This window comes from Falco peregrinus, chromosome 2 (genome assembly GCF_023634155.1).
Source record: "Falco peregrinus isolate bFalPer1 chromosome 2, bFalPer1.pri, whole genome shotgun sequence".
Classification (NCBI taxonomy): domain Eukaryota; kingdom Metazoa; phylum Chordata; class Aves; order Falconiformes; family Falconidae; genus Falco; species Falco peregrinus.
In genome coordinates this window covers 58,058,188-58,085,575 of record NC_073722.1, presented here as the reverse complement: position 1 = coordinate 58,085,575, position 27,388 = coordinate 58,058,188, and the positions used below count along the sequence as shown (strand labels likewise).

General features: G+C 41.6%; 1 long non-coding RNA gene across 1 annotated transcript; it reads left to right on the top strand.

The window, feature by feature from the left end:
• The first annotated feature begins 8,524 nt into the window (after nt 1-8,524).
• Nucleotides 8,525-18,955, top strand: LOC114010690 (uncharacterized). The gene is made up of 3 exons (XR_008745559.1): nt 8,525-12,028; nt 13,146-13,292; nt 14,723-18,955. It is a non-coding gene; the product is annotated as an uncharacterized LOC114010690 (long non-coding RNA).
• Nucleotides 18,956-27,388: the final 8,433 nt, after the last annotated feature.

The following is a 27,388-nucleotide window of genomic DNA, read 5'->3' as shown; positions in this document are numbered from 1 at the left end:
TGGGTTGCCCAGTGTGATAGATCAGGTCAGTGATACATCCAGGAGCAGGACGTGACAATTCCCACTTCCCTCTTTAAAACCAAACAGAACCAAGAATTGGTTTGGGGTTTCTACCTTTGTGAAATATGACTATAGCTCAGCAGAACTCTATCGATGAGGACCACGCTACACTCAATGGAATTTGCGTCATCCATAAATGTGATTAAATGTGATGTCAGTATGTATTGGTCTTACATAGGACCATGAAATAGTTTTGTGAATATTGTTTTTTTAAAAAAAACACTTTTGTTTTGTTTAAAGATCTTCACATAGTTCTACTGCAGTGACTTTGTTGGTCTGGTTTTCCTTCTTGCACAATGTCTGGTTCTCTTGCCTGCAGATATTTTTCAAATACAACTCTCTGTAGCTATTTCTAGGAGATAATCACTGCAGTATCTTTTAAAAACAGTTTTGTTTTATTAAGAAGTCCAAGTGTCACGTTTCTATATCACTGCTGTTACCAGGTGACAGTGTTTTTACTTTTAAAATACCATTTCCAAGTTTATCATCTCACTCCGTGACTTATAATTCTTCTGCATAAACATGTTTGAGATCTGTGATGGTATCCCTGGTGATGGTTGCCATAGTGCTTCGCAGGATTTTATTTCTGCTCATTCCTCAAAAGCAGGACTTTGCTTCTCTGTGGGAAGCCCAGGGCTGCAGTGGTCTCAGATGTTACTGTCTTCGTTGTTCTGCCCCTACTGGGGAATTAACTACCCAGGCATACCACTGTCATCTTTACCATATTCCATCCACTCTGCCCAAAATGCATGCCAGAAGCCATTCTCCTCCTTCCTGTAGGACCTTATTACACATCTCTTGACGTTTTCATTCGTTCCTACTTAGTTCCCATGTCAAGAACATGTTATTCTCCATTAATATTTCAGTCTACGTTTTCTAACACCACGGGGAATACACAGAGTTTTTAAAATTTCAGTTGTGTTCAAATATTCTTCAAAAGACTTAAAAATAGGACACAGAAAAGCTACTGTGATTCTAATTGCCTCAAATGCTATACTTTCGACAGGAGCAAATACACCTGCCTCCATCCAGTTCAGTCTCGCTCATTGTGATGAATACCTTTCCCAAACCTTTTGTTTTTCCTAAGAGCTTTAGGAAAATTGCTGAGTCTCATTTCTGTGAAATGGCTGATATGATGATTGTCTTAGAGGCCATGTCAGTGGCAATTAAAGCGCCAAAATGTCTTTGGGAAGCTGAGTCATGCTGATTCATTTGAAGAGGTAGTAGACCATTTCCTCTACCTTTGCTTATGTTAAAGGGTACTTTCAGCAGTGCCTCGTCTAAACAAAGTCAAAGATGAAGGATCATTTCATATAAGAGGGGCAGAATCTGGTTCACTGCACCTTCAAAGTCAGGTGTTCAACCTGTGGTTTCTAAAGGGCATATACATAAAACCTATATCACAATGAAGCCTCTCCTCACGGTAGATAGAGCAGTCATTTTAAATGAGTAAGCACAGATACCTACATACATGTTATATAAAATGGTAATTTTAAATGCAGGCTTTACATCTTCTGAGTGACTGAGGAACAGAGAAGCATAAATGAACTCTCTTACAGCCCAATTAAATTTTTGAGATTTGTTTGACCAGACGACAAATTTGGCATAAAATATTCAAGGAATGTGCAGGATGGAATTGAAGGCTATCAAGGGGGAAAGAGCTCCCAGAGGAGCACAGGCACGAGGCAGTAACCCTCCAAATTCCCTGAACAGTTGTTCAGGTATGCTAAACGTCTGGTGTCATAACAGCCTACCACTAAGGCAACTGTTTTGTGACCCTAAACTCAGTCCCAAGTAAAGCAGATTACACGAGAAACAGCACTTGCCCAGGCAGGATCTTTTGTTATGGACCCATCCTTCTCTAGGATCTGCAGCATGGTGTGGCAGGATGGAGGTAATGGGAAGGGCACAGTGACATCCATCTGATCAGAGTTGCCTGGGAAGTGGCTTTCTCCAGCCCATTAAAGTTTAAGCTTGGAGATATTTTCCTGTTCCTTGCCAAATAACTTTTGAAGTTTTCTAATTTGTGAGATAGTAAAAAGGCACAAAAGGTGTTTCTGGGCAGACTCATAACCAATCTTACTGCTAGTCTCTATACCAGCAGTGACAAACCACTCACCTCCCTGTACTTGCTCAGCCACAGCAGCAAGCAGAGCCCGACCTTTGCCCACCTCCCTTTCCCGGTGGTGGATGGACCCAACCTACCTGAACAGAGATTTAGATCATCTTTATCCACTGCAATAATTCTCCTTTCAGAACATTAACAAAGCTGTATGTGCTGAAGAAGAAAGGAGGTAGAAATCACCTACCTGGAGTGTGTGTAAGGGGTGGCATGCCCTGTTAGGCTATCAGAGTTACCCAGGTGCAGTTCTTGATAGAGAGCTGCTTCAGGTCCTGCTCTGCTTCATGGCCAGGATCATGAGTTCCACCTGATGGTCACTTATCACTGGGGAAAACATGGTACCAGTTACCAGGCATATCGTGCAGGTCAACCTGAACATGTCTATATGACACAGAGCTGTGCCAAGGAAGCTAATCTGCTAAATTAAAAATCCCATCAGTGTACTATTTAGCCTCGGCAAACACACCTTGTTGATTAACAAGACTAATTAATGTGGATAGCTGTACATAGTGCTGCTGCTGCTGCAACAGGAACGTTCCCTAGTGCCTCACCAGGGCAGAGTTTAAACCAAAGAGAAACAACAGTGCTGGTAAGTCTGCCAACACCACCAGCCTCCACTGCTAATAGTGTCATCCTTTTGTAAAGATGTCAGTCAACGTTCATCTACTTCAAGTAAAAATAGAAACTCCCATAATGACCTAGTTCTTCTGGTCCATGTTTCTACCTCTGTGTAAACTTGCATTGTTGAAAACAGAATTCTAAACTTTCCAGAGAACCTAAAGCCCGTATTTATAAACACATCATAGCAGATTTACTGTTGGACCAATTACTTTATCTGTGTCTCTTAGAAACACCCAATAAAAAAAATATAAATACTCCAGAGGGGTTTTAAGTACTGATGAAATTAATGGACCCAGGGCATTAGAAAGAGCTAGATATGGCACAGGCAGGCACTGGCCAAGCTTCCTCATGTACTTCTCCTTACATCTCTAAGGCCTGACCTTCAACACCCTTCTTCTGCAGGGGCAGGTTCCCCTTCTTCCACCACTGCACATGTCTGCATGTGGCCAGGCAACTGTACCCCAAATGCCATCAGAAAGGAGCAGGGAGGTGGCATGGCCTGAACAGACGAAATACATACATGCGTATACATGCCTGCCTGTGCACACATACTGGAGTAGCCTCAGGGCTTGTAATAGCTGAGACAGAAAGAAAGTTTGTGGAATAAGCGCAGACAGTGGAAAGGACCAAATGACAAGAACAAGCCCATGGTACAAAGACAGGGTAGGCAGCAGTTAAGAACAGAGAGAACTGGGACATGGGTAGGTACATTCAAACACTTCTTGGAATAAAGTGGTCGATGGTATCAGATGGCAATAATAACTGCAAGAGGTAACAGCCGATCAGGGAGTGCTGAAAAAAAGATTGCACTGGAAGGCGGGTGGCAGATTGCTCAGGTGGAGCCACTCTCCAAAGCTCCATAGGTGGATGAAAACAAGATTGCTTAGCCCTGCCTCAAAATCAGAGAAGCAGTAAACAAAAGGCTGAATTTTTTTAATTGTTACAGAAAGCCTAGGGAGAATAAGGACTGCTTTGCAGAAGATCTTCTCTTCTTGGTATCCTGTTTCCCTTGTTGTTAATGCAGTTGGACATTCTTTGAAGTTGAAATAATTTCCTTTATCCCCTTTTCCTCCCCCTCTGCCCTTGTTCTTAGCCTGGTTAAATTAACAATTTAAATTAATTAAAAACATACTTGTCTAAGTCAAAGCCCTTTTATACAATGTGTTAAGAAGAAATATGACACATGCTTATAACAGTTTCAAGTTTAAGTGGTTTTACCTTTCCAAGTTCTGCAGATTTTCCCTATTGAGAAGACCAAATTTTGCCATTACAGGGGTATCTTCAGAGCATAATTGTCACCAAATTTCATTCATGTCTCCTTCAGGAAAAGACTTTGATCTTCCTGACTCTACTCCCATTTCAGTGAATTTTTTTTTTTGATGTGACAAATACTTGATTGGTTTTGAAACTGTTTGCATTCTTCCCTTTCAAACCTTTTGTCCTTATCCAATAGGATTTCTACATGCTCACAATTCCTGGGATATTTCCTCTGTATCTGTCTGTTCCAGTCTGAATTGGCTTTTGGGGATTTTATGGACTTCTACACATATTCCTAGCAATACTGGCTTCACTGTCTCTGCTTACTGATCTTATCGTAAGCCATTTACTGTTTCCATTTTGTCCTTCAATTACACCATTCTTTCACATTCCTTCCCTAGGTTGTATAAAAGAGATCTTTAATCTCTCTTTTCCTCTAATTGAAGCTGTCCTTCCCAGTGTGTTTTCCACTGCAATGCTCTGGTTTTCATTAAGCAATGTCAGCAATACTCTGGTTGCTGTTGCTCTCTGTTTAATGTGGTTTTGCAAGAATAATAACAACTTTTTGTCTTTCCACAGAACATGGAAAGAAAGTTGTAATTTATTAGCCTCATAAATTAAAGCATTACAGTATTGATGTCTTATGAGAACTAGGGTAAGGAAAAGGCAAACTTCTGTTTCTAAGTCCCAGATAGGTAATGCATTACCAGGAGTTGCTGCCTGATTAGATACTGACACACCGATACCTTCCAACTGTAACTGGAATGACCGCAGGTCAACCCTGTTAGGTAAACAACATGAAAAGGTAGAGCTGGGAATGAAACAGGGAAAGGCTCCCTGTAATTGTGCTGTCCAGGGGCATGGTGTACTTAAACAGCCACAAAATCCTGGTCCAGATCTGCAGAGATGGAGGAGCTGGGACTGGCAAATCCCAGCAATAACTCAGTGTAAATTGAGGGGAGATGTTAAACGTTCAGACTTTGTTCTCCACTGGAAATGCACTGATTAGCAGCCACTGAGGATCCTAACAGATTAAAAGAAGACAAATAGTGGCTGTTTTCATAAGCAGGAGGTCTTGGCCTCCAGCAATCAACAGAGCTCTGCTATTATCCACCAGCCATGGAGCTAACATTTTCTCAGATAGCACAAATAAGCAATGATAACAGAGCAAGCCCCTAGCCTGACTTAACTCAAACGGGCGAGATTGCCAGTGCTTTGTGGGGTGCAGTTTCTTAGGATCACATCTGCAGACAGCTAAGTTTGCTCTGAGTGAGACAAGTGATGGAAATGAAACCAGCATACTCAATATGGGCTGTAAATCACATACAGCTGTCAGAGTAGGGTAAAACCTGCTTTTCTCATAGTTTGGTTTTAGTTAAAAAGAAAAAAACCCAAGCAATTCTTGTTTCAGAGTGGGAAGGGAGGAGAAGGCAAATTGAGGAATGAAAAGCAATTAAAAGCTTCCTGGGACATTTTCTGGTGTTTGTCCTTGCCTTCTTCCAGGATGACATTTCAAAGCCAGAGTTAAAAGATCAGCTTGAATTGGAGGCAGAGAACTCATCAATGTTCAGACTTTAATCAAGCTCAGCATTACAGTGAGATGTGGCACAAAACCAGCTGCTTCTGACTTATATGATTCAAAGACACTACAAAACCCACAGGCTGCCTACAAGGTGCTTCCCAGGCCAGTGCAGCTGAGACCTGGGTATTTCTAACTACTAAAACATGTCATGAAACCCACGTTACAGGTCCTTCAAATAACAAGGGCTCTTGGGCAAATAAAAGAATAACTGTCTTCCCACATATTATTCCTATTACCAATTTCCTTTTTTATAGGTCTATACATGATCTGCCTTTTTCAGTTTTAAAATGCAACCAGTAAGCAACTTCCACACCTGACAACCCAAAAAGGGTCTGCCAGCTCTAACAGTCAACAAGAGACCATGTCTCCACCAAGGGCATCCTTCTCAGTGTGTGGTTTCAGGCAAAGGGTGGCTGCCTGGTAGAACACCTGGGAGCAGGAACTCAGACAGGCTCCCAGATGCCACGCAACATCATGAATTTTGGTTGTCTCTGCTTGGGGAACCTCTGTGCCTAGGGGCACAGGTTCTGACCAGAACAAGGACAGTGTAGCACTGTGTTCAGACACTACTGTGAATGCTAAAATCCAGATGAATTAAAAATCCTACCTCTCGGCATGATTCACTGCCTGAGTGAGTTACCAGGTCTGGAGCTACTGCAGTCATGGCCAATTCAGGAGCTCGCTGGCCATGATGTCCTTCCTGGTGACCTTCCCCTACTGAATTCCTCCAAACGTGCACTCCGCTAGGTGTAACGAGACATCTAATGAGACATCAGCCCAGTATTTTGGAGTGAATAGAACTGATTGAAATGCAGAAATTGTGTGCCATGAGGAGGTTTTGATGTTTCAAGTTCACTTTTGTAGTGAATCCGAGTTTGAAACAAAATTTGTTTCCCATATACAGAAAGTATTTTAAGGATTTTGTTCTGGACTGTGTAAAATACTTACTATTTATTTGAATGATAGCTTTTTACTTTGACTTTAAAAGGTTACCATTTTTAAATGTTTACAAAATTAAAACTATTAGAAAGTATGTCGATTTTAAATGGTAAACACAAGACTTACATTTGGGAAATGGAAAAGGGAAGACTTCACCACTATTGGAATACCTCACTGACTTCTTTCAGAGTGGTATTTCACATAAGCAAGCATAAAAAAAAGAAAAGAAGCCTAATTATGAAGCAGCATTTTCTGATCAATAAATACAGTGGTGGAAATTTTCTGCTCCACTTCAGAAACAGTGCTGACGATGTGCTCCATGAGTAGGTCCCCATGAAACACAAATTGGAGCCAGACATATTGACAAGGAAGGCTTTTATAAAAAGAGTGTCGACCTAAGGAGGGTTTCAAGATTCTGAGCTCACTGCTTCAGTTTCTGACTCATCCTTTTCTAAGGTTTTTGGTTGGTTTTTTTTCTTGTTTGGCAGGCAGCTCTTGTCAGGTCCATTTGACTTTTCTGAAAGAAGACTGTGTAGAGCAACTAGAGCAAGACCCCCACTTCCTTTCTTCTTTAAAGCAGTGGCCATCATGGGAAGTCTAAGATGTAGTATTAGTCACCAATTTTTTGTAAATAAAGCTCTTCACGTATCGTGCACTGTCAGGTAACATTCATGCTGCATGGTTGGTGCTGCATGAGGATTAATCTAGTCACAAAACCTGACAATTCTGGTTTGTATCTGGAAATTTTTTGAATAAAAGGCATACCACTTTGACTTTTGTTCTCAGGCAATGCTACTGTATCACAATGTTTCCAGATGGTTATTTTAGACACTGAAGAATTTTTGTGGACTCTAAAAGCAGCTTTGTAATGCACTATGATAAAAAAAATAATACGTTTGGTCAAAAGACCTACTTTCCTGTAAGTGTATTGTTACGATTTTATTCTAAAGATATCCATTAGAGCTTTTCTTTATTGTTATAATTAAAAATACATTAAGCATTATAAACTGTGGAATGAAAAAAAGTAAATAAACCAGCCTATGTTAGTCATCCTCTGTCCTTTAAGTACAGACCAGGTTTCAAATACCTGAGTAATTAAAGCCAATGGCAGTTGTACTTAGGAACTTCGGTTTTGACAGCTATGCACTTAAGCCTTAAATTTTGCTCAAGCCTAAGCAGATGTTCCATGTTCACAAGAAGAGTACCACAAAACTCTCCTGCTTAGTGAAACTTGTGCCGACTGCGGCACTTTGTAACTACAGCAAAGATTCCCTGATGCTGGGATGTGACTCGCTTCCATCCTTCTCCCATAAGCAATGCACTGCACTGGAAACACCTCTCTGAGATAAAGTCTGTTGTATTTTGCCATCACTAGTAGCTGGGCTGTGCAGTCTTCACTGAGATATGAGCTTTATCTACTCTCCTTTTTTTATTCCCCACTTGAGTCATTTTCCTTCCTAGCCTAGGTTATGCTGAGGAGGTGGCAGCCAGGGAAAGAAAACCTCTTCAAGATTCCTGCTAATATCATAAATAAATAAGAACATAATGAATAATGCAAATTTTAGCTTGAGTCAATCAGCACACGATGCAGTTCAGGAAGCAAGCAGAGATCAATGGGGGCTGTTAACAGCTTGGCAGTGGCTGTTTCCTCTGCATTGATCAAGAAACTGTCTTTTTCCAGGGAACATCTGAAATGACGATGCAGCTGGGGTGGGAGGTGTTCACTGAGAAGAGCCCAAAAACTGGACTTTGGGATTTCGCATGAACTTATGTGCCACAAGGGCAAACAAGAGATAGTTAATTAACAATGCAGATTAGTGCATGCCATATACTGCATACTATGCAACGCCTGGTGCAATTTCAGTGCTAAGCCCTGGTCCGTGTGCTGTGGCGTACTTATTTCCAGATGCCTATATTTGGATTGAAGGTGGATCTTCAATCATTCTTTAATTTTTCAAACTGTCACCAACAGTGTGTTATATTGCAAAAGTGTCTGTGACTGATGGCAGACTAAGGTCAGACAGAGTGTATCAAGCTTTTTTAATTTGAGGAACGCACTTTCTGTTGCAAATGGCCTCAAGCACCAGTCTCAGTCTTATCATGAACTACCTCTTTTATCAGTGTCGTATAGCGTACCTTTGGTTCCTTCAGAGAGTGGCTAGAGATGCTTAACAGCTTTCAGTGTCATCATGATTATTCATTTTGTCCTGGTGCTTTGTTGTTAGAGTTCTAACCTTCATTCATGGCAGGAGGGGGTGACACTGACACCAAAACCAAAACCAGAGCAAAGCTTTGTCCAGTTCATCCCTTTGGATCCCACTCTCCAGGGCTCTCCAGGCTCACACACTTGATTCACAGTGCCACGTAGCTCTCTCTCCCCCTAACACTAGACATGGCAGGGTGGAGGAATCACTGTCCTTTCCTGCATTTTCCCTGCTACTCAGGGAAGCAAAGTCCTTGCCAGCTTCCCAATCCTTTCATGCAACAGGCCTTAGCAGAGACATGGGGGTGGTGTTTCTGTAGCATGGGGAGCACTGAATCTTAGCAGAAATGTGTTACCAGTACTTTAAATTATGATAGGTGAAAAATGCTTCTGTCAAGCACAGAGGATCCTTTGTTTCCAGCTCTGCTATGAACATCTCAGGAGTGACAAATTCCTGTTTAAGATTACTGCTATGAAAAGAGTAACTTCCTAGTTAGTGAGTATAGTGTAAAGTAAGAAATTACAAGATGGGGCTCACTAGTTGGGAAGATGTTATTTCCCCACCAGGCAGGGGATTCAGGCTGAGATGACATGTTTCCTGAGAGGGAACAAGGACAATATTCCTAGTCCTGTTGCTTGGGTGCATAAAAACATACTCCAGGCTTTGGTGAACAAACATACCACACCTAACATTGCTTAAATAAGAACTCTTTCTTCCTTTCAACTTTGTTTGCCTTGTGGAGTCTTGAAATCATCCTCCTATGTACACCAGGAATGTTAATCCACAGCTTAGCTCTTCATGAATGGCTTCCAGATGTCTGGTCAGGGCTAGGTGAAGGGTTTAGTAATGAGGAGACCTAAAGAGCAGGGTCACAAGATGCACTGTAAAAAGGCACTGTATATCGTACACATTATGTCTTCCCATCTCATTACTTCTCTCCCAGCCAAAGCTGTCAAATCTTAGGCCCATTTTTAAACACTCATCTGTCTCCATATAAAAAGCATTTGTTACTACATCTTCTACATTACATCTCAAATTCACAAATAGCTTTATAGATATCCTTGTTCTTACTGTACCACCTGTTTGATTTTGATCTGAACACCTACCCTGTCAAACTGTTGTCGGGGCCATATCTGATATGTGCTGAAGTAAGAAGCATCCTTTGTTTATTCAGTCTTACCCAGTTCTGTCCATCTCACTTGAAGCAAGTCATAAAACACAGGCTGAAGCATGAAATTGTTGTTGTAACAGGGCTGTCACAGTTTGTTTTCTCCTTCAAAAATCCACTTTTAACTACCTCTCATCTTTCCTTTGCTACTTAGAGCAATGATTTCAGAGCTATCCTTGATGCTTTGTGACCTGCTCTGGGTTTTTCTCTCTGCTAGTTTAATGAACTTATCACCTCTCCTGTGCTCATCATTGTTTTTCCCCACAAGAACCCTAACGTCATTCATATATTTTTACTAACATTATCCTTGAAGTTGAACCTTTTCTCTACTATGACATCTGGAAAGTAAGGCTTGATTTTTGAACACCAGCTGGATAACAAAAATGCTCAAATTAGAAAGAAAAATGTAACTAGCAATGTAAAACAACACTAGCATCATCAAATGGAACAGAGGAAGTAATCACATTTCCTATATAAAAGATGGTAATACACAAGAAACAGATGTTGTTTCTCCGTTAAAAAAAGTCCTTGCCTGACCTTGTTTTCAGAATTCTAGAACAAAATTTCATTATTTAAATGGAGAAGGATGGCTAATATGTTGTGTATTCTTTAGAAAACATACTGCCAGCAAATGGACACACAAGATCCAAGATGATTTGCCCTCTAGTTCTGCTATGCAGCATATCAAAATTCAAGAATAACTCAGGCAATACAACAGCACACAGTGGTAGAACGGGTTTTAGCCACCTGTGTTTATATCACTACTAATTGCTGGGGTGATGGTGAATGCATTACCTTGGGGAAGCTGGCAGAAATTGTTCAAATAATCCGATAATTCTCCTTTCCTTGTCAAAGAACAAGGGAAAAGAAAAATAGAAACATACACCAGAAAAACACACTAAGAAAATTAATGTGTGGGAAGGCTGGTTTATATGTGATAGGGTAATTTGATTAAGGACAGTCAAATTTTAATGGCCCCTCTTAATGCCCATTTAAGTCAAGTAGTGCAGTCCACTGACTCTCATCAGAATGAGCAATAGCGAATGCCAAAATACTACTCATCACTATATCTTCACTTTTGAGGAACTGAACTGGTTTTGAGTTATTTATTTAGATCTTTTACTTTCTAGATGATCACACTTCTGCATGAAATGGCATCTAGTGTCTTCAGTCATAACTCAGGGCTCGAGGGAGGCAGTTTGCTAGAAATGTGGGAATTCTGACAGAACACATCACTGGACAACGTGGTTTGTGGGGCCCAACGTATCTGGTGGGAATGGACCCATTACACCAAATTGTCCTTGTATTACTGTCAGGGAACTAGTCTACTAGCTGACATTCCAGATTGCACAGGCAAGCTGTTTATGGGCCCATATCTATAGCCATGGCTGCAGAGCAATCCCATCAGACAGACTGCTTGAAGGCCAGCGATACCAGAGCTTTCAAGCTGTTAGGGAGAGCACCTGAAGCTGTGGGAGTGAGAGACTCAGATAACCCCAGAGCATGGCAGCCACATCCCGATCTTCACATCTGGAACTATTCTTGCAGGAGGACTTGGACGAAAAACTGACCTAAGACTTGCAGCTGCAGAACAAGAGCTAACAGGAACTTCTACCTCCTTTATCTGAAGATGAGGGAAACCCTTCTGACAAAGAAACTGGGTATCTAATCTTTAAACTAAATAGCTGTTTAAAAGGCAATCTCAGATTCTGTAAATCCTACTGCATGTACCTATCTGTGCTCTCCAAGTAGGTCTGCTGGTTTTAACAGAACTGCTCACATACATCAAGCTGATCATGCCTTGTGAGAATGAGCCCTTTCCCAACTTCTCTGCATCAGACGAAAGACCAGACCTCTATGGCAGAAGAATGTAATGTACCAGCCAACTTACAGCTTCTTAACATCATAACACGATTTTAATTGTGCTGCCCCAAGGATGATGGTCCAACACCAAGCTGTCCCTGACACATCTCCTGGAAATAAGAAGAAAAGGGAAGAACAGAGACACAGCCAGGGTATGAAGAGCTTGGGAGACACAGGCTGGCTGCTTCTGCTGCTGCTGAGGCTTTTGCTGGGTAGGAGAACTACTTCCCCTACTGAGAAACATGACTGTCTTACTCCACTGCTGTCCCACACAGCTTGGCCCATCTTCCATGGCAAGCTAGGTTCAGTCCCATGGGGCTGAGGTGGTTTGGCTGCTGCTCCCACCAACATGATGCCAAAGACAGCTGGCTGCCTGCACCTACAGTATCTTCACATCAGAGTGGGTCTCACTGACTGGTTTAAAACCTGCAGTGAGAGTAGCCAGGCCTTTTGGGCTAGCAGGAGATCCAGACCCGGATGTGCTGGTGCTACTATGCATGTCCATAATATTGATCTATGCATACCTGTCAATTTGAACATGCACTGGACCTGCTGGATTAATTGTTTATGTGTAAATGTATGGCACAGCAGCAGCAGCAACTTTGTTATGTCCTAGTTCTGGAATGACTATGCATGCATGGTCTAGTTGCACAGACATATAAATCATATCTGGAGATAGCCATTTTGTTTGCCTTTTAAATAAGACTATCAACTGTCATGGCATTGTGCATGATTATCCCTTTGCACAATGCCATGACCTTTCTGGACTGCTATATAAATATTTAGTCCCTTTTTTGGCACCCAGTCATTTCTTGTGCTTCATACTAAGAGATTACTGAACACAAACACATTTAAGGTGAATGCTCAAGTAAGAGTAAACTCATCATTCTCTTCAGTTAACAAACACAGTGGAAAACTGACAAGAACAAAACTGTTGTGGTCTGAAACGCATTCATTACTGACTGAATGTATGCTATGATTGTTACTACTGTTTATCATTGCCTGGTGGCGAAGCAAGACCCATGACTAAGCAATGTCGGTGACCACATAATGCTCTCTCTGTGCATAGTCATAGTCTTCTTACAGCTATAAAAATGTCAGTCTCTTACATGGTATAGATTTGAAAACCTGGAATGGACCCGAAAGGTAAAAAGCCTAGAGACAGTTGGACAGCAGGCCTTCTCAGGTCACACAAACCCGCTCACTCCACTGGGTGTTCCTTCCACAGTCCCATTTGATAACCCCATTAGTAAATTTAGAACAACAAAAGCACAAAAAAATAATGCACAGTCCATTCTGGCCTTGCTTTAATAGGTCATTTTTTTCCAGGCAGCTGGCCAGGCTCACATTAGCCTCCTTCCTGACCTTTCCAAGCAACAAAGTACGTGGCTCACCACTGACGGTGCTATTAACCACTGACACATCAGAAGAGGACTACCTGAAGTAAAGCACCATTTCAAGAATATTCTTTCAAAGGTACATTAAGTCCAGATCTCTTTGGACCGAACAGATGCTAAAAAATTTGGTTGGCTATGCAGCTGTGAACCCCTTGCAAATGCATCATTTCATAAGAAACCTTTCCATTTTAACCAAAGACAGATGGTGTGCTGAAAGGGGTTGTGTCAGTCCAGCCTAATAACACAAATAAAGTGGAATTATTTCCTTCTGTGCTTTTCCACTGTTAGAGTGTATTTGAAGCTGTTACTGTATTTGCTGGTTCTCTTTAGTGTGTGATATGAAATCCCGCAGCGGTGGCGGGTACTTCAGATTCAATGCAAGCGGTGGCAAACAGCACAGACACATTGAGAAACTGGAAAGTGCTAGAAATGTAAGAAATGTTCCACTTCTTTTGGCAAAAGCTTAGCAAGGGAAAAAAACCCAGACATTTTCAGAGGAAATGGGATACCGCTTTTCAATCAGTTCTTTACTAAGCAAAGACTGCAAGATTGTTTGCCTCCTCAAAGGTCATTTTTGTTCAGATCATGAAGCAGGGCACTAGCAGAAGAACTTCAAAAGCAAAGAGAAGCTAAAGCCAAATTACTCAGAGAAGCAAACACAGAGCAAATCTTTAAGTCTGGAAAAGTTTAGGCAAAACCAAATAGGAAAAAACCACGAAAAGAAGAAAATATCTATTATGATGCACAGCAATGCAACTGAGACAGAATTACTTATGTGAATAATGGTTTACAATTGAGGGAAGACAGGATGATACAAAATATACTGTACAGTTCAGTCTTGGAGTAGTAAAAGTGGGATCAGCTATTATGATATCTCTTACATTTCATGTAACTTTGAATCACATCAAAAGCTTTTAATAAGACTTACATTTTGCCAATAAAGTGACACTCCAGTTCCAGTATCAAGAGATAGAGATCTGTTTCCTAGAGGTGCATTGCACCAGCCAAGAATGTAAAAAAGATAACAGGTAAGCAGGAGACAGCATCTCTGGAGCGGTGTAGAGAGTGAGGAGCAGGTTAGGCATTGTGCTGATTCCTTAGGTATGTGGCAAGCACTGAGTCAGGCTGAAGTGAAAAGGAGAGCCGGATGGGGAAGGTTGGGGGTTTGCAGACAGGAGAATGGAGTTGGAGATGCAAGTGAGAAAGCTGCAAAGGGCCAAGGTAAAGAAAGCAGAGATGAACTGAAGAAGTAAGGAACCTGGTTAAGTTATTTCCTTGTGATGACTAAATTGACAAAAGATATTTCTCTGTCCCCGCCTTGACCTTACTACCTTATCCTTAACCTGTGTCCGGGAAGTTCTTCTTAACTTTGAAAATGACAGCTTCAGAAACTTGACCTATTTTTTAAGTATCTGATGTCAGTGGTAGATTTTGTATAATTGAAGGATCTTTTTTTTTGCCCTGAATAAATACGTCAGTGCTATATTTCTTTCTGTTCATTGCCCACAGCTTTGTGTATGTGAGAAACCACAGACATCTTCATTTTGGGAAGGAAAACCAGTCAAGTCTGCATTAGCTGGAAGAAAAAAAAATGAAAAAGCAGTTTACCAAATGATGAGGCAAAGACTGGAGTTGATTTCAACTGGAAGCATAGACATGGAGGCAAACCCCCAAACTGGTTTGTACAGAAGGACTCCTGCTCTCACAGAAGTTACTCTATAGAGCAGAGAGAACAGCATACCAAAAAGACTTGTGCACTGTCACCCATGGTACATTTTAGAGCAAGCCCAAGAGCACACTGAATTCCAGGTTGCTCACAGGAGTTGGTAGCCACCATCCCTGTTGAGTCCTGTGGGCAGCTGGAGCTCTTTTTACTCTAAGACTACCCAGCTGCACACATCCAGTGTCAAAGCTCTCTGATGACAGATGATGCTGCAGCCCTCTCAAGAAAAACTGAAGAGAAGCTGGCAAGGTCCACCCCACAGCAGGTAAGTGTCCCTTGGGGACTATGCTAAGCAGTAGATACACTTTGCTTCCTCCGGGATATGCTGGCAGTCACATCAGACCTCAGCCCAAAGTGGTTCCTGCAGTCAGACCATGTAGATGAAGCAGTAGGTTATTGTTCCTGGCCAAAGATTATACCTTCTGTCATCACTTTCATATCCTCCTGTCATGTCTCTCTCCTCCTACACTTGCTTAGACGTTACATTGCCAGCTGAAGTTACCTTTAAGTTAGAAGCTACCATGAAGTTAGAACCATGATTAACATACGAGCAACACTGCCCACCTCTTTGAAACAAATCAAGCTAGGTTTCTTCAGACAAATGCTTTAAAAAAAAACCCACAACATATTAGTTTTTCTCCCCTTAAAAAAACAAACGACTCATTGTTTCTTTTTTCCTAAATATAATTTCTCAACATTTTTGCTATTATTGTGTAATACCACACTTACTGACATAACATCATTTTGTATACAAATGTTCTACGTCAACATAACCTGAAAGCAGCATTTTTTAACTTCAGCATCAATGTTTAAAGTTATCACAGTGTCACATCAGCCAAGTACTGCAGATCCATCAAAAATGATAATATTCTGGTATTTAGCTCTGCTTTCTTACTTTAACTACTCTCCTGTTGAAACCATACAGTGATAGTGGTCTAAATAGTAACAGAATGAAGAAAGTTGAATAATTTCTGAAGCGGAACAGTTTCTCAGGACATTAATTTAGAGGCGATACTAAAATTAAAGAACAATGAGTAGGTTTCTTTTCCAAAGTTGCTTTTCCAGAGCCCTGCAAAAAATTTAGAAAAAACAGACAATGGGATGAGCATAAAGTAATCTTTTTTCTTGAATCAACAAAGGTGGCTATGAGATTATGAAATCAGACAAAACAGGAACAAAGTTTTCTTTCTGATGAAAGCCACAGAAAGAACTGGTGACCCAAGAAGCACCAAAGAAATTTATCTAGAAATAAACCCTAAATATTTTAAGGGGAAAAGAAATCCACAATGCAGTGGGCTTTTATTATTGTAAGAATGTTGCCAATATTTCTGGGAAAGTAAAATACAATTCCAATATGGTACCGTTATTTTATGTATGGAGTATAGGCTTAATATTAACTGATTCCAGATGGAGCAGAACTAGAGCAATGCTGAGTGTTTTGAGGAAAAACACTGTGGCATTTTCCAGAGATAGACAACATCCTTACCAATCTAAGGACAGCACTGACAGTCACAAAACCTGGCTGTAATGTTCAGCTTTGCCTTTGCAGTCAATGTGTGGCCACAGGGAAGTTATTTAATTTTTATTTTTAGTTTTTTCCAGGAGTTCATTCCAAGAATTGGCAAGGCACCACTTGCCTCCCTTCTGGGGTTCTCAGTGATTTGATACTAGACCAAAGAGGTCTTACAATAAAATATTTTGCATGATGAATTCAGATTTTTCTGACAAATTAAGAATTTATTTCCTTCATAAAAAATTGTTCATTTATGTCTCTGCTATAAATTATTACTTCCCTTCTCCTATACAGTACAAAACTAATTTAAGTGCCATTATCTTCAGTGAGAATAGCATTAGAAACCTGCATAGAGATTGCTGGCAGTATTGTGGAAACATTGGAAACTAGCATGGAAACATTCATGGAGGGCATAAGAAGCAGAAAGTCAGTAATTTTAAAAGTCATACAGTTGGTAAGCTGTGTGGTTAGTTTTGGCAGCAAGAAGTGAGATTCTTTAATAGACCTAATGGATGATGTCAAATTCTGTGTTTAAATATTTAATGTGCTTTCACTGCCTAGGAGTATCCTATTGCAGGTTGTCTGGCTTTCGAGGCACATGAAACCTGATCAGACACTGACTGCATAGAACAGTAGACTCTAATAGAGCAGTCAGCGTGTGACACAGATGTCAGCCTTCTCTCAAGGGATCTCTCTTCAGATATAATTAGTTGGTGGCGTTATTGCTCAGAAAGAAGAGAAAGAACCCAGATAAAAAACATCAAGCGATTTCAGGCTTTCCAATAAATGAACACACACACAGAGCTTGAATTTAATAGGGACTATTCATGTTGTGATCGCTACCTCAGGTCCCACCTCTAACCATCAAGAATGCTTGAAATGCATGAGAAGTCTGGTGGTTTGGTTTACCATGCAGGGGACATATCCCTAAGTGATATAAGCTGCTACTACAGTAGGAAGATGGTCCTTTATATTATCTGAAGGTCGGTAGAATTGTTAAGATAATTTTCCAATAACATTTTATCATTTTCAGGGAGTTCAATGGTTCGAAATTTTGACAATGCCACTTTCAAGCATGTGAGTGGTTTTACAAGCCTTTTTGCCCTGTCTCCTGTTCTCAAGGGTGTTTAGCAAATTTAATAACACAATATACCACTTGAAAAACAAGTATAAACCTAATCACATCTGCCTGCAGCATTGGGCAGCCACATCTCTCCTATCTCATCGTTTTCTCTGAAATTAGCCTGGAGACATAGGAAAACTAAATACCTAGTATGATTATTAAAACAATAAATCCTCTCCTTACAAAACCCACCAGTATTTCAGACTCAGATGTGCTGATCAGTAGAAGAAAACTCATCTTACACCATGCTGAGACTCTGATAGAAATCAAACTATCCCTGACTTCAGCTTCATTGATTTTTGCTTTGCTATCAAAGGACTCAGTATTGTTAGCACATGTACGTCTGATTAATAGACAAAAGTAGTCTGCCTGGTGCAGAGTATCAGTAGGAATACAGCTGTCACAAAGGGGAATTTTCTTAAGGATAGACTATCAAAAAGCCTGTAACCATCATAGTTTTCATTTATTCCCTTCTCCTTAAAGGCTTTAGTGTGTTTACATGCAATGTTTTGTCTGATGGCTTGGCTATAAAAGTTGCTCACAGTAATGTATACCTACCTTAAAAAATTACAGGCACATTAAAGGTGCTGAGCTCCAGTTATTGCTTTCTGAAAGCTTCCTCTGCTCTACTGTAGTTGTAGAAAGAAGTCTTTCCATAAATGAGAACCGACCTCATTGCTTTGACAAACTGCAGCAGCATTTCAAGAGCAATCAGTGCTCTCTATTGAAAAAAAAGTAATAACACAGTGCTCTGGAGGACTGATAATGGCATCAGTGAGAAGAAATAGGTAAAATTATCTGCTGGTCTAAACTGATGTGGTCTTATCGAACAAAGGCTATTTTATAAAAGGTAAACTTATTTTCTGTGTATCACAGTATTGCCTCTTCTGTACTGGCTGCCTGGAATGAAAATCAAGGAAAGCAGCCAAATAAAACTGCAGGCAGCCTCGGGCTCCATAAGTCCATTTTCTCTCCTTCTGTACCAGCATATTATCTGTACCATAATATTTTTGCTTATTTATCTTGCAAGAACTTTGCAAAAGGAACTGGACTTGTCGTGGTTCACACCTCTAGTACAAGCTTCTGGATGTATCTGATCGCAGGCTCCTGCCTTGCATCCGGCAAGTTAAACCAAGTATCTACACAGCCCAAAGTACATCTGCACAATGGTGGGTGTGCTCGCAGCCTCACCAACCTTGGCTGCAATGTTTCAGGTCACTGGTTCTTCCTGTATCATTTCAGAACCATAACAATAGGTTCTTGGCAAATTCAGAAATTTCACAAGTCTAATTCAGAGTATAATCTGCCCTCTCCCCCTGGCACAAGAGTAAAACAGAAAGGAAGAGTGATAATATTTTTGAAAGCAATAAAAATGCACTTTTAGCTTTTGGCTTGTTACATTCATTTACTTGCTGTTCACCTTCAGCATTCATGCACAAAGCACAACACCACGATGATATCCAATAGTAAAAATCGGCATAAAAGATAGAACAATAAAGTCTGGAGGCACCTGTATTTGCTTTATTTGAAGTTGTCAGAGCAAACAAAAGCAGAAGGAACTATTCTCATGTACTTATAGACATGGTAAGAGAAGAAGGGTGTATCATTATAAGAAGTTCTGCTGCTTGTAACTAGGCAAGTAATTTCCAAGGAATAGCAAACCCAAGGACTTTTAGGGTATGTACAATGCTATGTAAAAATCTAAAAGCCCTTTTTTCCTGTGTTTTAATTAGGACAGTTGCTTTGCACTTCACAGCTAATTGCAAATCACCATCAGTTATTAGAGGTATGTCAGTTTTTTCTACAGCAAAAGTGTATTGTATCAGGCAAAGGCTGTCTATATCAGAAACGGGAGTGCAAAACAGCATGTGTTTTGTTGACTATGTAGTCTGAGATAACCCACATTTGCTGCCTGAGTAGTTACATTTGTGTGGCACACTGATATCTGGGCAGAAGGTATATTAGAATTACAGCTAAGAAAAAGAGGTTAAAGTAATGGCAGGCTGCTTATGAACATAAGAATGACTTCTCAGGTAAGCTTGCATGAGGAAAAGACCACACACACACTAGCACTCCAAGTATCACAGTTTTCCTTTTTTCTTCCTCTATAAAAGAAGCAGAGGCTGTTCGCAACTCCTTAGCTAAACCAATTATTAATAGTATGAGTTGACATTTGGGTCACTGCAACCCCCTGACATTGAGTAGACAGTTTTCTTGATGATCCTTGCACTTTGCTGATGGGTGAAGCAACTAGAATTGCAGATAGGTGGTGATCTGAGTCACACCTGTCCCAAACTGAGGCCATTTGCTCCGAGGCACAGGCTGATATAGGAAAACACCAGGTGCTTCTAAGACACCCAAAATCTAGTCTTTCTTTTCCTCGACATCCCCCTCCAGTAATTTTGCTAAGCTTACAAATTCTCACTTTGTCCCTGTACAAAGCAGAGGTGGGGTGAGCATCAGTTCAGGGAAATGAGCAAGAAGTTACCTTCAGGCAAAGCTGGCATGGGACAAACCTAGATGCAAAGGGTCGTGGACTTTGCCTAAAGGAAGGATGTACTGCCTGAAAAACCTGAGTCAAGATGTCTGTGCTTTACACAGAGCCCGTGGCCAAGGCCAGGGAGCTCAGAGAACTACAAAGGGCTTGAAATCACGGTGTGATCATTGCTTCCTTTATCCAAGCTAAAAAAAACCAAACAGACATTTTGGTAAAAATTATCTGATTTGGCTGTTTGACCTCTACAGGGTGGGAATGGAGAACTCCACCCATTAACAGTAGCTCATTCTCTCCAGTCAGTTGCAAGCCTCCTGTATGAGCTGTAGTAAGTTCCTGCATACAAAACCCCATCACAACCAGTTGGAGCACCTCAGCCAAAATCCAACATCCCATGTAAAAGCAAAGCCATGCCCCTCTCTGGAAAACCCCGAGTAAATGTGTTTTAAACAAACAGAAGAATTGAACTCCTACCTCAGATCTCCCCTAAAACAGAACTTCCTTCTGGCAAGAAGCTTGGACTGCAGTAGCAACTGCTAAATCAGTGTTGTTTCCCCTTCATGCTGTCTTAGAAAATATGCACACATTTTCCTGAACCACGGTCCTTGCGTACAATTGTACACAGTTGTACTCAGTTCTGTTAGAAACTGCAGATTTTCATGCAGACTTGAGGAAAGACAGCCAAAAGTCAAGTATGGGAGTGGGAGGCAAGGAGAAATAACCACAAATTTCTCAGTTCAAGCACCATTGTCTTCCTAGCATTGTCTCAACCTTTCAAAGTAAGTAGTTGCATATGAACAAAGGCATCCATATCCCAGTTGGCGGGTACTGCAGTTGCTGTTGTAATACTGCATTATTAAACATTTATGGGGGAGCAGCTTCCAAGAAGACTGAGTCAAGCACAGAAGCAGCATTTTCATCTAAGGTTACCTCAGAGTCCAGATGTCATTCAGCTTCATCCATGTCTTGGAAGCTAATCGTGGCTGCAACATTTATAATTCACAGAAGAGCACCATAATTTAGTCTTGTCTGACTTTTAAAAAGTGTACAAGAGTTATGTGCACGCTGTGACCTTATACTAGTTAGTGACAGCCAAAGTTTCAGAAAGCCTTAACCCACCTCATTCCCCAATTGAGAGGCCAAGACTAGGTTGTTCAGTTCTCACCCCAAACTGCTTTTCAGAGACACAGAATGGTTCACCTACAGCAGGTTGGGCAGAATCCCATCCAGGCAGGTGTTGAATGTCGCCAGAGAAGGAGACTCCACACCCTCTCTGGGCAGCCTGTGCCAGTGCTCCATCACCAACAAGATAAAGAAGTTCTTCCCCATTTTCAGGTGGAACTTCTTGTGTTGCAGTTTGTGCCCGTTGCCCCTTGTCCTGTCGCTGGGCACCACTGAAAAGAGCCTGGCCCTGTCCTCCTGACACTCGCCCTGGAGATATTTGTATACATCAATAAGGTCCCCTCTCAGTCTCCTCTTCTCCAAGCTAAACAGGTCCAGCTCTCTCAGCCTCTCCTTTGTAGTCTTCCACTGGCCCCTCTCCAGCAGTTCCCTGTCTCTCTTGAGCTGGGAAGCCCAGAGCTGGACACAGCACTCCATGTGCAGCCTCACCAGGGCAGAGCAGAGGGGCAGGATCACCTCCCTCGACCTGCTGGCCACACTCCCTATAACGCACCCCAGGGTCCCATTGGCCTTCTTGGCCACAAGGGCACACTGCTGGACCATAGGCAACTTGCTGCCCACCAGAACTCTCAGGTCCTTCTCTGCAGAGCTGCCTTCCAGCAGGACAACCTCCAGGTTGTTTCAGTTCATGTTGTTCCTCCCCGAGGTGCAGGACCCTACACTTGCCTTTGCTGAACCTCATTGGGTTCCTCCTCGCCCAGCTCTCTGGCCTGTCCAGGTCTCACTGAACGGCAGCGCAGCCTCCTGGGGTGTCAGCCGCTGCTCCCAGTTTTTTATCACCTGAAAACTCGCTGAGGGTACACTCAGTCCCTTCATCCAGGTCATTGACAAGTTGAACAAGACTGGAGCCATTGTTGATCCCTGGGGCACCGGCAGCTACAGGCCTCCAGCTGGACTCTTTGCCACTGATCACAGCCCTCTGGGCTCTGCCATTCAGCCCGTTCTCAATCCACCTCCCTGTCCGTTCATCTAACCCACGCTTCCCGAGCTTACCTACGAGAATGTTATGGGAGATAGTGTCAAAAGCCTGGCTGAGGTCAAAGTAGACAACATCCACTGCCCTCCCCTCATCTACCCAGCCAGTCATTCCATCATAGAAGACTACCAGGTTGGTCAGGCATGACTTTCCCTTTGTGAATCCATGTTGACTACTGCTGATAACCTTCATTTCCTTCTCATTTCCTTATGGAGCTGCCTTCTTCAGCTAAGCCCACAGACTTCACTGTGCATAGGTGATCGGAGGCCACCGGCCAACTCCCTCCAGTTTATATACTGAGCATGATGTTCTATGGTATGGAATATCCCTTTGGCTAGTTTGGATCAGCTGCCCTCGCTCTGCTCCCTCCCGGCTTCTTGTGCACCTGCTCACTGGCAGAGCCTGGGAAACCGAAAAGTCCTTGATTTAGAGTAAGAACTACTTAGCAACAACTAAAACATCAGTGTGTCATCAACATTATTCTCATACTAAATCCAAAACACAGCACTGAACCAACAACTAAGAAGAAAGTTAAGTCTGTCCCAGCCAAAACCAGGACAGCATGGCCAGGCTGATCTCCGCAGCATGTCTCATAGCCAGAGGAGTCAGATGGGTGCCTGGGCAAGGCCATCCAGGAGAGAAACTAAGCCTTAGATGCTCATGGCTGCCTTTTGGGTGAGCTTATTTCTATCCCTTTACCAAAGAGGGAGCTCAGAAAGATGCAGTTCCTAAGGTCTTGCTCCCCCCTACCAGGGAAGGGATTAGGCCTGTCAGAGAGCATTTCAGAAATAAAGGGCAATTTGCGGCTTTAGAGAATTACTTTTCTTACTTAAATTGCTCACACTTGCTGCTTCCCAGCTCAGTGAAGATGGCAGATCCTCTCAGACAGTGTTAGCTTTGGTCACCAGAAAGCGAGAGAAGGACAATTTTACTGCGAAGTACAATTTTCACCAATATGTTGGTCCTGATTCAGAAAACAAACACTAGAGCAAAATATCACTACACTTAAATGAAAGCATAGTTTTGAACATAAATCTTTGCCAGCTATACCAAGCAGGCATAACAAGTACTGGTTCAGTTACCTTGCTCTTAAAGGCAGTAAAGCCTTTCAAGGGGCTTTCACCCTTTCATCCTGCAGTTAGCTAGAAGCAACCAAAATAGTTGCCTGAAGTCTGAAGGTTAGGATGTTCAACCTGGAAATCGCATATTACATGACACACACACAGAGACACCCCAAATCCTTGTGCCTTACTTTATACTCATTGCATTACCACAGCATTTCTTAATGCTGTTTGTTGCAGGGGGACTCAAAGATGAAGCCATTTCTGTATTATTTTTAAAGGAAGGCCAAAGTAAGATCTAACAGTACAATCCTGTATATCAATTATTGCTCCCTGCCCCTTGCTACTATGAGAATACTCACAAATCTGATCTGCTCCGGGTTCCTGAGAAGCTGCCAACACATTGCCTTTGTTTGTACAAAGTTTAGCTGTCTCTCGATAAGCTCCTGAATTCTATAATAAAACAGCAAGAGCAAAATGTACTCTGGAAGATGGCCTAATGCAGAACTGTGGCACTGATTTTAAATCATGTTACTGCCTTTTTGGAACCTTTTCCCATTCTAATGTGCGTGTCAGCTGTGATAAAAATATTGAGCAACAAGCTTTGAACTATTTTGGTGTACTGTTGAAGTGTTTGAACAGTACTGCCATGCCAATTTAGCTTCATTTTATAATAATCAGTGATTTGAGACAAATTATAGTGTAAACACAGCATGTCTGAACCAAACAAATTCTTTTAAAGATATTCTAAATGAAAACTTATTTAAACGTATTGTTATTGCTTTTAGTATAGTCACCATGGATACTATATAAAACTCACTTTTAATATCCATTCTTTCTTAAATGTTTTGTGTTGCCTCAATGATACATGAATTGAGCATAATTGTTTTGGTATTTTAATGGTCAGTCATGGAACAGCATGTCCTTTGGAATATGCTATAACTGAGTTAATTGCCGCATCTACTGTATGTGAGATGCAAGTTTATACCAGTTTTGTTATGAAAGGAGAAGGGAGCAAAACTTTTAAAACACCAGTGGGTATTCTGGGTTACATATATTTCAATTCACTGCAAACTTTTAAAATTACAGCAGACAAAAGCTTGGTCAGATTTCTCTCTATAGAAAACTTAACTAAAATCAATGCAGTTATGTTAAAAATTAATTTGTTTCACTAGCTTCAGGACTATGACATATTTCCAAGGATGTTGTTAGAGACATAATCACATTCACAGGTTTCAGCATATGTGATGACCCTTTCCCAGGTTCCCAAGAACAGCATTTAAGTGCTTGCTGGAACCTGTGGGTTCGATGGGTGGTAAGGAACAGATACTATGCTTAACAGATACTATGCTTGCTGGAACCTGTGGGAGACGAGTGGTAAGGAACAGATACTATGCATACACATTTCAGTCAGTCTATTCCTAAACCTGACAAATTCCAGGTACCAGCGCTGCGGGTTTTATATATACTCTTGTGCACACATGGAGGAGCCATTAACAATCTCTTAACTCTACATGACTGGCATAAACTAAATAGCCTTATTTTTACCCAGCTTCAATATTGTTCCTGATGACTCCAGTTCAGCTAGAGATTGGTTTGAACAAGGGCTACAAAGGATGCCAACAGACATGATGCCAAGCTGCATTTCTTCCTCATCCACAGCCCCAACAGCTGTGACTCTGCACTTCCCAGGCTCCTCACATCTTCTACCAGCGACCATAGCAGATGACCTGAGAACCCTCATTTTCTCTGCCAGCATCAGGCTGTGACTAGACCCATGCCATGGGCTCCTAGAGCCCCCTCAGCACTCATGCCCTCCAGCTGGCACTGCAGGTGCCAATTGCTTCTTGTTCCTTGCTGCCAGCTGTGGCTTCACTGCTCCGTTCAGCAAGGAGGAGCGAAGCTGCAGCAAAGCAGAGAAATCCCAGGCATTAGCAAGTGAGATATGACAGGCCTGAATATACAGCCACTGAAAGGGACCTAAAGCTATGTGTGGATGTCACCATGCACAGATTGCAGCAGATTGAAGACTCCCCATGTGAAACTCATGACAAAGATATGCATCCATAAAGAGAAATTACATTATCTGTAAATAAGAGATCAATTTCCCCTATTTTTTTAACCATTAGATGCCTGGTTTAATCATCATAACACCATGAGACAGCAGTGACTTTGGCAGTGCAGTTTTGGAGCCACACTAGCAGAAGCAAAGGCAGAATTTTCAAAGAACCGTCTTTAAGGTAAAAATTGCAGCATCAGCCCAAGGGAAATGCATGGTGATAGAACACCACAGTTGAAAACAAAATTAAAAAATACATATAAATGTATTTCAGCTGGCCACTTTTATTAAAATGCTTGAAATTTAAATTTGAACACATAACCATCTGTCTCAAGGATAAGCTCAATATAAGCTCTTATTCAATTTACATACATCTTGTTTTGCAAAATGCCTCCTCAAACTCATGCTAGGCAATGCACAGAGGAAGTAATGCATTTATCTTCCAAGGATACAGTAACCCCTTGATGTCCATTTTAATAAAAGACCTAAAGAAGGTACTTCAGGCAGTGCTGTTCAAGCTGTTGCATATTGCAAAGTTCCCCACCTTGAAGCATTTTCTCTGGGAACAGAAAAGGTCAAATTATGTAGTAGAATTACACTCTCTAGTGGTGAAATCCTGGCCCTCGTGTTACTTCTCTCTGTACCTCCATCACATCCTCCTTCTTCAAATTGTTCTTTCAGATTAACAAATAATTCATCTCTTACACGATGTTACCAGGAGCTATTTTTATTGGAGAGGGCACAGTTACCAGCTCTTCTTAATCTAAAAATTAAAAGAGAAAAATTGGGATTTCAGCAACTTCATCAACAGCCATTTCTCCACCTTATGCAGTTGTTGAAGGATCCATGTGCATGTACACATAGACTTTATGAAAAAGCATTTATTTTATGAAGAAGCATTTAACGCAAAATCTTCCTGTGCTAGAAGAACGACCACACAGTTAACACGAATTGCTACTGTTAAATGACCACCAGAAGTGTCCTCATACAGGCCAGCCGTAGCTCTAGCAAATTTATTCTTTGCTTATGAGAAAAAGGCTCCAACTTACTCTGGCAATTACCATCTATGGTATTATCTGCAAAGCACTGCAAAAAAAAAAAAAAATATGTCCAAAGGTATGTTTATTCCAGGAATAGGGAGACCTGCACCCTGGGGACAGATACAGCTTGCGACTGAGTTTCATGTGTTTTGCTACTCTGTGTTGCACAGCACTGAATAACACCAGGGATATGGAGAAGTACAAGCAACACAGGAGGAGCCAATTAGGTCCTCAGAAGGAAAAGATGCCCTAAATTTTACCTATGCTCATACCTGAAAGGTCCCTGTTCATGCCACGCTTTTGTCCACACCAAAAATACATGCAGCCACATCCTAAGGCAATTGCAGCAGAAGACCATAAGCTCTGCTAATCTGTTGGATGTGAGAAGACCTTCCTTGCCACCTATCTGTAGCTTCTTTAGAGTCTAACCTAAGCTACAGAGCCCGGTCTCAAGAAATACTCAGTCAAAAGTCCTACAGTTTCATGTCTGTATCCCATCCGCTTTTGCACAACTCTACCTTCTGCACAACATTCGATCTCTTCGCCCTGCAGACAGTTGCAGATCACTCACAGTGCTCATTTTTGTGCAGAACTGTTGTCTTCTCCCTTGTTAGTCTCTCCACTGTGGCTTCTCCGTACTCAAGAGTTTGGCCAGAGAAGCACAGCCACGTGAAGGAAAGTATTTGCCATGCACTGTATTTTGGCAAGAGTAATCAGGACATCCATTTCCACAATACGATTTTGCAGCAGATCACTTGCTGGGGCATTCACTAAAATCGGGAGTGATTGCATTTTTAAGGCTTCAGTGGTAAATTGACATTAGCAAGTGATTTTGGCCAGGAGGAATGGATCGGTAGAGGGAAGCAGGTGGAGCTATGGCATAGACAGTTCAAGGGGTTTTCTGCACACTGGTTTCCTGAGCCAAACATTCCCAGTATGCGTCTGGCTGGACCAACAATTGCTTGAGACTCCAATGTTCTCATGAGAGGTAGAAGGACACGGGT